General features: G+C 36.8%; 1 long non-coding RNA gene across 1 annotated transcript; it reads right to left on the reverse strand.

Moving 5' to 3' along the window:
* Positions 1-2,725: 2,725 nt before the first annotated feature.
* Positions 2,726-4,966, reverse strand: LOC311077345. Its single transcript, XR_014604869.1, has 2 exons — positions 3,614-4,966; positions 2,726-2,909 (listed from the first exon to the last, which is right to left on the reverse strand). It is a non-coding gene; the product is annotated as an uncharacterized lncRNA (long non-coding RNA).
* Between the last annotated feature and the right edge of the window lie 8,685 nt (positions 4,967-13,651).

The following is a 13,651-nucleotide window of genomic DNA, read 5'->3' on the forward strand; positions in this document are numbered from 1 at the left end:
TCACCTGTAGTAAGTCAGTCAGGTCACTAGGAAAGTACTACACCCTTTGGAACACAGAAAAATAGTTACGGTCAATTACAGTAAATTTTTCATAAAACTATTTGATAATAGTATATACAGTAAGGGAGTTATTGTCAAAATTTCACCTGGAGTACTTCAGTCAGGTCACTAGGAAAGCACTACACCCTTTGGAACATGAAAAGAATACTTTAGGGGAATTACAGTAATTTTTTCATAAACATAATTGACAATAGTACGTACAGTAAGGGAGATATTGTCAAAATTTCACCTAGAGTAAGTCACACTGGTCATTAGGAAAGCACTACACCCTTTGGAACACGAAAAAATACTTTAGGTGAATTACAGTAATTTTTTCATAAACATAATTGACAATAGTACGTACAGTATGCGAGTTATTGTGGAAATTTCACCTGTAGTAAGTCAGTCAGGTCATTAGGAAAGTACTACACCCTTTGGAACGCGGAAAAATAGTTACGGTCATTTACAGTTAATTTTTCATAAACATATTTGACAATGGTACGTACAGTATGCGAGTTATTGTGGAAATTTCACCTGTAGTACTTCAGTCAGGTCACTAGGAAAGTACCACACCCTTTGAAACATGAAAAGAATACTTTAGGGGAATTACAGTAATTTTTTCATAAACATAATTGACAATAGTATGTACAGTAAGGGAGATATTGTCAAAATTTCACCTGGAGTACTTCAGTCAGGTCACTAGGAAAGCACTACACCCTTCGGAACACGAAAAGAATACTTTAGGGGAATTACAGTAATTTTTTCATAAACATAATTGACAATAGTGCGTACAGTAAGGGAGATATTGTCAAAATTTCACCTGGAGTAAGTCACACTGGTCATTAGGAAAGCACTACGCCCTTTGGAACACGAAAAAATACTTTAGGTGAATTACAGTAATTTTTTCATAAACATAATTGACAATAGTACGTACAGTAAGGGAGATATTGTCAAAATTTCACCTGTAGTACTTCAGTCAGGTCACTAGGAAAGTACTACACCCTTTGAAACATGAAAAGAATACTTCAGGGGAATTACAGTAATTTTTTTAATCAACATTTGATAATTGTTCGTACAGTATGCGAGTTATGGTGGAAATTTAACCTGGAGCAAGTCAGCCCGGTCATTAGGAAAGCACTACACTCTTTGGATAATAAAAAAAAATCCCTTTGGTGAATTAATGTAGTTTCATTCTAAAATATTTGTGTACTGTATGTACAGTCAGGCAGGTATTGGCAAAATCTCACATGTAGTAAGTCAATGTCTTTGCTTTAATGAGGTTGTAATTTGAGGTAGTGTATTTCTTTGTAGGGTTGTGCTATGTAACTTAAAAATGATTCAATAACCATTACAGACACATTGAATGTATACGGTGAAACTGTGCTTTGTTTATAATGGTTTCAATGTTTTTTTAAAGCAAATCATTCCTCTATAAATACATCCATGAAGTAAAGAAGTTACTGTTTTCAGCCATTACAGTAATAAATAAATGTAGATAATGTAATATTTTTTGATGGAAGGTGTGCCATAGAACCCCATAGGAGTTTTGCAAGTTTTTTAAATGTTCACCTGTTAGGGGCGCACAGTCAAAGACCCAGAACCAGATATGATGAATGAAGACCAGGAGTCAGAATTATAATAAATTAAAGAAAAGATTTACTGAAGAGTTTTCAGTTTCATCAGCAGATGTCAGCTTCAAGACTGACTCACACAGGAGTTCGTAGGCCGCCCTGCTTGGTTACAAAGATCACAGCAGATTTACCATTTCCAAGGGCATTGATTACATCATTGCTTACAGGTTAGCTACTTCTGATTGGCTAAGTACACATAAAATCTAAACAATTTTCCACACATATACAGATAAACTGAAGCATATCTCCATCGATTATGCAGCTGAAACTCGGACCCTGAAGTTAGGCACGTCGTGATCTTCCAGGTCTCAGATTTGGGTTGCTGGGCGCCAGCATGTCCCGAACAACACTCTGCCAGTGGTTTCTTAACCTGTAACCAAGAAGACTAACACACACATTGACACACAGCTTTTTCAAGGTTGGATTTGGCCAGGCTCTAACTATAAACAGGAGAGTATTCTCAAAACATCAGGATTATGCGTTCTTTCTCCAAGAAGAACTACACTTTAGTCTAACTAGAAAGTAAGGCTTTAACTGAGAAAAGTTCTCTTAAACGATAGACTTCAATGACCCCTGTGACTCCCAGATGTATGTATTGACACATGTTGAAGGCCTTTCTTAACAAAACATCTTTCCATATTTCATTTCTGGAAGCCGGGCTAAATGAGCAAGCACTGTTACGGCATTCAGATATCAAATACAGACATTAGAGAATACATGAAAAGAATATTTCAGTAATCACACTGGTAACTTCTAAAACAAAGTAAAATCTCACAAGTATTAACTCATGTAATATTTAGAAAGAAAACCTTGATTATAATCACTCATTACATATACACTGAAGCAGCAGTTTATTCCAAAATCCACACCCTTCACACCCAAAATAAACATCATGTTTGCTGTCATGCTTTCTGAGTACTTGTCAATAATCTGATGGATTCAGTACCACAGTGATATTTCTGCAGGACTGTAAACTTCAATCAATGCACATTGTGTTATTGTGACGTGAGAGTTTAATGTTAAACGAAGATGCTATACAACAGGAAAACAAAAGATAGTTTAGCCATTCTTTTTATTCAACACCTGGAGAACACTGTTACACTGTAAAGTCTTTATTACACTTAAAAACAGAAAAACAGAGGTGCATAAAACAGCAAGACATGGGCTGTAGTATGTTCTGTAGGGTCCAGATAAGACGATCCAACTTGCTTTGGAACAGTCGGCCCATGCTTGCAAAACCTATTGAAATAAATCATATGTCATTATTAAAACCAACACGGTTCTTGTTCATTTTGATTTCAAATAAATTAATATAAACAGTTGTAAAATGAAGCGATTAACTATGTTCAGGAGATTACACATGATTTTGTACGTTCTACAGTCTGGATTGTTACCAAATTACAGTTCATGTACATGTTCATTCTTTCTTATTTCCTAAACACCTTTTTAAACACCATCATTATAATGCAGTTTTTATTGTTGCTAAAGGACATTATATAGCATTAGAACTCATAATGTTAGAGATATTTGCTGGTACATATGTAGTTGGCTAAAATGTAGTTGTCTGTTTGCACACAATGAAAAAAAATTACAACTTTTTAGACGGTCCCTATCTTGTTCACCACACTACATTAGACATTCAGTGGACATTCGCAAGTAAGTGTGCCATTAAAACAATACTTGCCCATTTTTATCGATTGTGGAAAATGTAGTAGTTGACCATCTTTGTCGTCAAGATCATGTAGCTGCTTAGAATTTGCAAAAAGTAGCTTTATTGCGCATACTATTGAAAAAGTGTTTAAACGCGGAAGTCCGAATGTGCGAATATAAGACCAACTTTACCTAAGTGTAACAGCATTCAATGGCAGAGGACAGTTTCCCTATGTTCACAGAACAATCATGATGAGTAGAAGATTTAACAATCAACAACTGGATCTTCTTACCACAGAGCAGTGATGGCAGCATTCAATGGCAGAGGGCAGTTTCTCTATGTTCACAGAACCACAGAGATGAGTACAGATTTCAACAGTCAACAGCTGGGCCTTCTTTCCACAGGACAGTAGTAACAGCATTCAATGGCAGAGGACAGTTTCTCTATGTTCACAGAACAATCATGGTGAGTTGAAGATTTAACAATCAACAACTGGATCTTCTTACCACAGAGCAGTGATGACAGCATTCAATGGCAGAGGGCAGTTTCTCTATGTTCACAGAACCACAGAGATGAGTACAGATTTCAACAGTCAACAGCTGGGCCTTCTTTCCACAGGACAGTAGTAACAGCATTCAATGGCAGAGGACAGTTTCTCTATGTTCACAGAACAATCATGGTGAGTTGAAGATTTAACAATCAACAACTGGATCTTCTTACCACAGAGCAGTGATGACAGCATTCAATGGCAGAGGGCAGTTTCTCTATATTCACAGAACAGCAGTGGTGAGTACAGGATTCAACAGTCAACAACTGGGTCTTCTTACCACAGAACAGCGATGCATAGATCTCTCATAAATCCTCTTCCACTCAGACAGGATAGAGCTGCATTCCTGCACAGCATATGCTCAACACACAGCAGTTTAATTCATTTCAGTTTGACCTTCGAAACCCACGAGTAGTCAACTGGGGAACGGGCAGACATAAAACTACAGTTTCCACACCAGTGCATAATTCAGTCACTTCAAATGATCACACGTGTTCACTTCACATTAGGCACTGCAACTCACATCAACTCACAGTGAATAAGGGCTCTTCTCGTGGTCCCAGCCGACACTCTCCGCTCAACTGACAAACTGTACATCCAAGCTGCGTAGGTGGTTGACTATGGAAACACAACTGACATTGAAAAGCTTCAGAACAGAACTCACTGAACGCCGGGGCGGTTTCACCAAATCATGGCAGGTAGCGGGCACTACAGGCATTAACTTCCTAATAGAACTGGCAGATAATACTTGTCTGTTCGATGAAATAACACAGTTCAATCATACCGCTGCTCTCCAGCTCTTCCTTCTTTACATGCAGTCTTTCCCGTCCTTTAACGATCTGCCCTCTCGTGTACTGCTCGATCAGTAGATCAACAACAACAGATTTCCTCCAGTCTGCATCCACCCAAAAGATTTCGCTCCAAAGTTTCTTCCCCCAAAACTTCTCCCTGCTGCACATCAACCGGATCCTTTTATAATCCCCCCTCACAAATCCATATCCCTCGTGGCTCAATCTCTGCTCATCGCCCAGCTGCCACTCATTCCCTCATTAGTAAGCTCCGTCAGACTGTTTACACGGAAAGACCCGGAACCGTTCTGGTGTTACATCAAACTCGCTCCCCCCCGGAAACAAGAATAGAGAGGGACAGTTCCGCTTATTCGTCACCCTGTGACAAATAGCTAGGCTACAAATAAACAGGTGATCATGAAAGGCTATTACAAGGGTGCTATGTCAATAGGCATGTGTGTATATTTCGTTTATTGACAAACTGTATGGCATGGCTATACTACAATTACATTGAACTATGCATGATGATTATTACAAAATCACTTACTTGGTGGACAGCTGTCCATTAGGTACACTCGGCATGGGGCGTTTCTTCCAGTTGATCTTGTCACAACGGGAAAAAAAATCGACAACTGCCGGGTGTAGTAGGGCAGAGAAATCCTCCGTGGTAGTGACGCAAAGATTTTCACTGTCATCAAGCCTTGCCATCGATGGCAATACCCGGTCCGATATGGTTCTGGATCTTGGTTTGATAACAAATAAAAATCCACTGACAATTCCTCAAAGTCAGCCATGATCACGATTCACGTTCGCGACTAGCAAGTCACGTTGTGTTTGTTGACGGAATGGCGCTTCTCAGGTGCTGCGCTAATCACTCCGCCCAAGCAGCAGTGCTTCGCCTTCTGAGAAAATAGTTCCCAGTATTTAAACGTTTAAAAAATGTCTGTGTCTCATATGACCTTGTTATTTGTACACACTGTGACTATACAAATCACAACATGTAAATAGGAAAATGTTGGCGTTATTTTGTCACTTATTGGAATTAGTATGCTAGCTGTAGCCATTTACATCCAGTCTTTGTGCTAAGCTAGGCTAGCGGTGGGTGCGTCAAACAGACTTAAAGCATGCACGGAGATGAAAAAGGTATGTATGGACTTATCTAACTCTGGGGGATACAGTGAATAAGCTAAAGTCCCAAAAAGTCGAAGTGTTCCTTTAAAGGTGCCATTGCATGGATTATTTTATTATTTTAGAATGTTTCCTGGGGTGCCCTTATAATGTTAGTATGTTTTTTAGATAAAAGGCATTTTTCCTAGCCTGATTTTAGCCTCTGATTTGAACACTCTGTTTGAAGGGGCGTGTCTGCTGTGAGACTGCAGTGTAAACGCCCACTGCTGTGATTGGCTGCTGTGAGACTTCGGTGTAAACGCCCACTGCTGTGATTGGCTGCTGTGAGACTTCAGTGTAAGCCTGTTGATCACGTGAATGAAGATCTCATCATTGCAACGCAGTTTCTCACTAATGATTTCACCAATGTGAAACTGACATGATGTACGTACAGTAAGAGCTTCGTTGTGCAGCGTAACAGCGTCATTGATTTCATAACGATTTTTGGAAAGTGTCCAGATAAACTCGCGCTGTGTGATTGACAGCTTGGGTGACTGGAAAGGGATTGTTCTTTGATCTCTATCTGTGTATTAATCACAGTTTAAGTAAGATTATTTTCATCCTACCAAGAGAAACGATGTGAAGTTGATCGTTTAGTCACTGGCTTGATTTACTGATGCATAAACAGTATTGAACGACTTTGAGAGAAAGATTATCTGTCTGAACTTGAACAATTACACAAAAGACATTCACATAACCCACTGGTTCTTCAGAGGCTCGGATGAAGGAAATAAAAAAATACCTTTGTGGTCATTTGTACATCCAAACACTGAGCAACTGCCATGCTTCGCTCGTTTGCAAGCCATGATGTCTCTCGAAGAAAAATTATTTGGACGATGATTCGGCTGCGCAGTTCCGCCTGGCCTTGAACATGGGCTGGCATATGCAAATTTTTGGAGGTGTACATATTAATGATCCTGACTGTTGCGTCACAGTCGGTGTTATGTGGAAATTTGCCTATTTTTCAGGGGTGTTTTTCAAAAACGAGATTTAAATAAGGAGAAAACAATGGTGTTTGAGACTCACTGTATCATGTCCATGTACTGAACTCTTGTTATTTAACTATGCCAAGATAAATTCAATTTCAAATTCTAGGGCACCTTTAATCTTTGAAGATCTCAGCAGAGGAGGATTAAACAACTCCACAAACAGCATTACCAGCTTCACTTATTACCAACCAGATTGACTTGATTTCTGTCAGACATCTACACAAGCTCTTATTGAGAATTAACTGAGGTTTGATGATGTTTTATTGGAAATAATAAATAATAAGTCTGTACAAAATCAGAACATCTGATCTGGATCTTAATGTTGACAGTAAAAATTTTGAGATTACTATTAACAATACCCCACTTTTAATCAGGGATGGCATATACTACACTAAATGATAATATAATTGCCTGATCAATTTAGATTTTTGCTTTTTCAGCAACAAATAATATGTTTTTGTTAAACACTATTATATATATATATATATATATATATATATATATATATATATATATATATATATATATATATATATATATTAGTGGTGGGCATAGATTATTTTTTTTAATCTATAGATTAATCTCACTGTAATCTTGGAATTAATCTAGATTAATCTAGATTAAAATGGCTCATTTGAATTCTGCCGAAGGCATTCAGCATATGTGTGTGCTACCCAAATAATGACTAAAGGGCACGTGTTTCTTAAATACAAAGTGACATTTAAAAGAACTTGTGAAGAAATGCCAGAGTTTTTTTTTTATTATTAAAACTAACATCATGAAGTATGATTTTTTTCATTTCATTTTTCATGCTGCACTGGTCCAAACTGATAAACAACGGTCCATCAACCACACAATAACGAGTAGCTCAGTTTCGTTCTGCTTACATTACGTTTGCCATTTGATGTCGGACAATGTTGTGGTCGCGCCAGCGTCTCTTAAATTTGAAATAATTAATAAATTTTTTTATCGCCCGATAAGAGTCTCACGTTAACGCAGCACGTTAACGCAGATAACGGCCCACCACTAATATATATATATATATATATATATATGGTATATATATCAAGAGCCGAACTAAAACAAATACTGATCACCATATTGGTGACTTTAAAAAAACCTATTATTTTCATCATTAACATCAACATCTAAACCTCTGTTAATTTTCAATAAGAGCTTCTGTAGACATCTAGCAGCTCTGTAGTGTGGACACATATGTACACTGAGGGGTAATTTAACACTGGGGATTTTGTTGTGCACGACGAACAGGAATTGTAGTTTGCAAATAAAGCCGCAAATTGGGGCATTTAGCTTCCTCATAATAATCTGCTGATATGTGCAGTACAATCAATGTTGCTGATGAACTTCAGTCAGTCTTTCTTCATCTTATTGTTTTTTTTTTTTTTCAGATCAACAAGAAGATACTGCAGTGAGAGGCGGAGCACAAATGAACCAATTCTGAGCGCTGTGGGCGGAGCCACACATGATTGACAGGGATCATGCATATATCTGTATATATTGTTAATTTTTTGGGGGGAGTGTAATCTTGCATTAATATATATTTTCTTGCCTATTTTATGTTTTTTTTTTTCCTCCCCAGTATTTTTGGTCATCAGTTTTTAGGCTAAAGCTATGAAACCAGAAATATACTTCTTATCAGTATTGGAAAGAGTTTCCTCTTCATGTTTTTATAACTAGGGCCAGTGCTTCAATAAACTTGATTCGTAACCTTATGATGTTAAATGGTTAGTTTATCCAAAAAGGAAATTTCTGTCATTAATAACTCATCCTCATATTGTTCCAAACTTGAAGACTTTTGTTGATCTTTGAAACACCAATAAATATCTTTTTAATGAAATCTGAGAGATCTCTGTCCCTCCATTGACATATATGCAATTGAAACTGAAACTGACACTTCTAAAAGTTCATAAAGAGATTTTAAAGCTAATCCATATTATATATTATGGATTATAATATGGCGCCGTTGTACTGTGGCTGCCGTCGCATCATCCAAGTGGACGCTGCACACTGGTTGTGGTTGAGGAGAGATTTCCTGTTATGACTGTAAAGCGCTTTGGGTGTACAGTAGTACATAAGAAAGCGCTATGTAAATGCCTCATTCATTCATTCATTCAACAGATTTATTTTAGGCTTTTATTCACATACAAACATTGATCAGTGAACATAAACAGCATAGACATACCAGTCAACAATTTGATCTCACAGTGGTCTCACCATGAGCTCCCAGGATCATCATGATATGATCACAATCTGAGTTCACAGTGATCTAAAAGTGTAACCTCACAGCGCCCTCACTGTGTGCTCATACTGCTGAATGTTGTAGTCTGTGTGTCACTCAAGCTGGTCAATTGTAAGATGTTGTCACAAATATAGAGGGATTTTATCAACCCAATAAAAAGTTTTGCAAGGTGTTAAATGACAAACGTGTTAGCACACATAAAAAAATAAAAAAACATTAAAAACAAATTAAATGACATGAGATAAGTAATAAATAGTTTGCTTTTAAAAGGTGACTTTACTCACATCTAAATCAGTCATGAGAGTTAGTTAGAAGTTAAAAGTAACCTATTTATTACTTATCTTTGAAACCAAATAATTGCATCGCTGCATCCATATGAAGAGATTTACAAAAATATAAATGAAGTAATAAGTGCCCAACTAATGGGACACTGATCACCATAATGGCGAGTTCAGACAAAAACATTTTAGGAAAATCAACATCAATTTATAAAGTCAGCTTATGATGTTCTCTAAAAGAAAAAATGTGTTGTATTTACCATTCAACTTTCAAGATGACTTTGGACAATGAGTGACTGCAACTATGAAAGATAACTGCATAAGTGGAGGAAATAAGTAAAAAAGTGTCTTACAAATTGCCCCACCACAATTGTACACATATGTAAACGGAGAAGTGTTATTTAACACTGGGTATTTTGCTGTGCAGTAACTGGGGTGTTTCTAAGTGATAGAAGTGCAAGATGTGGATCTGGCTGAGCTTGCTCAGCTTTCTTTAGCATTAGCTTGATCGTTTTTAAAGGTCCCATCCCATGACATGAAATTTTCACTTTCTGAGGTTTTTTAACATTAATATGAGTTCCCCTAGCCTGTATATGGTCCCCAAGTTTCTAGAAATTTTAATCGGTGTAAATCGAGCTTTTGCTATCTTTCTCTGCCTTTGAGAAAATGGAAGCTCTAACGGGCTGATCTTGAATCTCCTCCTTATGACGTTATAAGGAGAAATGCTACCTCCCCTTTCTCTGCTTTGCCCGCCCAGAGAATATTTCCCACCCATGAGAAAATGAGCTACGCAGTAGGAACGCGTGCGCGCGATTTTAGTTTGTCCACGAGAGATATCATGGCTTTTGAGCGAGTGAAGCATAATAATTGCTCAATAGTTGAATGTACAAATGAACACCGAATCCTTTTTTTAGTTCCTTCATCCAAGCCCCAGAAGAACCAGTGGATTAATTTAATTTTCTCTGTAAATGCGCCGACACAACTTCCCAAAGATTTGCATGTCTGCGGCAAACATTTCATCGACGTCTGTTTCCTCAACTTGGGTCAATACAGAGCTGGGCTTGCTGAACGTCTGAAACTAAAGTCTGGATCAGTACCAACTCTCTTTGGCTCAGCTACACATCTCGGACAAGTAAGTCAACTAATGATATATAAGTGTGTTGCTTTACTGTTTATGGTTAACATTACCTAGCTTGTTACACGTAGAATGTGGCTGTAACATTAGCTATGCAGTTAACGTTACTTGCGTTAATGTAAAGGTAGACAGCATCAAGTACAGTAAATCAACACTGCTCAGAGCAAATATGGTCCCACTCTACAGAGTGTTAAAGTAACACTGAAGCAGAGTTAAAGTTAATGAGATAATTAAGTGATTAACCCTCTGGGGTCCTTCGGGTCCAAATGGTCCCGAAGCGTTTAAATAAAAAAATGTAAAAAATCATAGCTTCATCGGAATGGTCCGAAATTTGGTGACTTTGTTGGTACTTGGTATATGAACACCCAAAAAAATTGGGGACAGGATTTGAATAGTCTAAGCGGTTGTAAAAAAAATAGTCACACTCAGGACCTTCGGGTCCAAATGGACCCGCCATAGGAAATGAATGGGAAATTGGCAAAAATGTGACAATACAGAGTTTTTTTTTGCGTACAATCTACAAATCAGCCACGATCCAGAAAAAAAGCACACAACAGTGAAGGGGTGAATCTATAAAACATCAAGAGTGCAAAACAGACACATCCACACACACACACACACACACACACAAACACACTTTTATACACATACACACTAATAAATTCAGATTACAAAAATCTGTTTTGAATTTTTAAAAATCACAGCTTCATCGGAATGCTATAATACTAGGTGACTTTTATGGTATTAGGTATGTGAACACACAAAAAATATTGAGGTCATGATCCAAGCATGCTAAGTGGTCGTCACACTTCTGCTCTTTGGTCAAAAATGACCCCCATAGAAAATGAATGGGAAATTGTCAAAAATATGAAAACACAGAGGTTTTTTTGTGCATACAATCTACAAATCAGCCAAGATGCAGAAAAAAAGGACTCAACAGTGAAGGGGTGAATCTCTAAAACATCAAGAGTGCAAAACAGACACATCCACACACAGACACACACACACAAACACACTTTTATACACATACACACTAATAAATTCAGATTACAAAAATCTGTTTTGAATTTTTAAAAATCACAGCTTCATCGGAATGTTACGAAACTAGGTGACTTTTATGGTATTAGGTATGTGAACGCACAAAAAATATTGAGGTCATGATCCAAGCATACTAAGTGGTCATCAAACTTCTGCTCTTTGGTCAAAAATGACCCCCATAGGAAATGAATGGGAAATTGCCAAAAATATGAAAACACAGAGTTTTTTGGTGCATACAATCTACAAATCAGCCAGGATGAAGAAAAAAGGACTCAACAGTGAAGGGGTGCATCTCTTAAACATCAAGAGTGCAAAACAGACTAAATCTGTTCAGGCAAAAATCACTAGAATTCGCAAGCCTTTCTACAGAGAGCTGTATATCCACTAGTGGTAAAAATGTGCTATTGCGTGATAAAAATGCTCAGTGTGTCCACCAGGTGGCGCCCATCTCATTTCAAAAATTGCTTTCATGAGGCCTAGGCTTGACTCTAAAATGAAATACAGCTTTAATAAAAATAAAATAAAAATTATATATATATAAAAAAATTCTATTATATTCAATGGGAAAAAATGGGTCATAATTATTGCATAAATATTAATTATAAATCATAAAATTATCTCAAAACACCAAAAAAGAAAAGAAAAAATATTATAAAAAACAAGTAAAAAAAAAAATATTATGATTTTTTTTTCTATATATTAATCCCGCCCTTCGGGTCCATTTGGACCCGAAGGTCCCAAGTGTGACTGTTACACGAAGGACCCCAGAGGGTTTTAATTGAGTGATGATTGAGCATTAGTGATGAACACCTGCAGTTAACAAGCAGAATCACTGAACGAAAGAGAAACACAAGAACTACAACTGACTTTTAGTCACAGCCTTAGATTAAATCAACTAAAGATAAAAAGAATTCAATCTGTGAAGATCTCAGCAGAGGAGGATTAAACAACTCCACAAACAGCATTACCAGCTTTACTAACCAGACTGACTTTATTTCTGTCAGACGTCTACAGTTCTTATTGAGAATTAACAGAGGTTTAGATGTTGATGTTTTAAAATCACCATTAAAAAATCATCATTATGGTGAACAGTGTTGCATTTAGTTGTGCAATTTGACTCTTGACTTCTTATGGGAGTTTATGGTCTTTGTAACAGTGTTTACTAAAACACATAATTTGTTGCAAGGAAAGCCAGAATCAAAGACAGTCAGGTGATAGGCCTATAGTTTTCAATATCATAAAGTTTACAAATATTTACAGAGAATATTCCTGACCCCAGAAATGATCAATATGGTTATTGCTCTATTGAAAGAAATGTAAATTCAATGTTCCTTTCTCCGGTGGAGGAAAGTGAGATAATTCAAATTGTTTCAAAATGTAAGAATAAAACTTCAAATGATTGTAACAATGTTGATATGACGGTGGTGAGAAATGTTATTGATGCCATTTCAAAACCTCTTACCTATATTTTCAACTCATCATTTCAAGCTGGCACATTTCCTAATCAAATGAAAATAGCAAAGGTCATTCCACTTTATAAATCAGGAGACAAACATCAATTTACAAACTATAGACCGGTTTCTCTGCTTCCACAATTCTCAAAAATTCTAGAAAAACTTTTTATCAATCGTCTTGACAACTTTTTGGAAAAAAATAATATATTGAATGAATGCCAGTATGGATTTAGAGCAAAAAGGGCAACATCACTTGCATTGTTAGACTTTATAGAAGAAATATCAAGTTCAGTAGATAACAAAATGCATACTATTGGAATATTTATTGATCTACAGAAGGCGTTTGATACCATTAATCATGAAATTTTGTTAGGAAAATTAGAGAGATATGGGATTCGAGGAAAGGTATTAGACTACACTGTTAACCCTTGCTGTAAAAAAGGGCCAAATTCTGACAATATCATACCATTTTCCATTAAAACAGTAATATACCGTAGAAAACAAAACTAGCCTACAGGAATATACTGTGAATTAACATTGCTCAAAATCGACACTCAGAGGCTGTTTTCACAATTGTACCCTATACCCTCATTCACTATTCCCTACATTAGTTCACTAATATTGTCCACTTGACAGAGTGAATGAAAAGAAGTGAGTGAATTGAGAAACTGATG

This window comes from Abramis brama (genome assembly GCF_963993115.1).
Source record: "Abramis brama genome assembly, chromosome: 2".
In the NCBI taxonomy this organism is placed as follows: Eukaryota; Metazoa; Chordata; class Actinopteri; order Cypriniformes; family Leuciscidae; genus Abramis; species Abramis brama.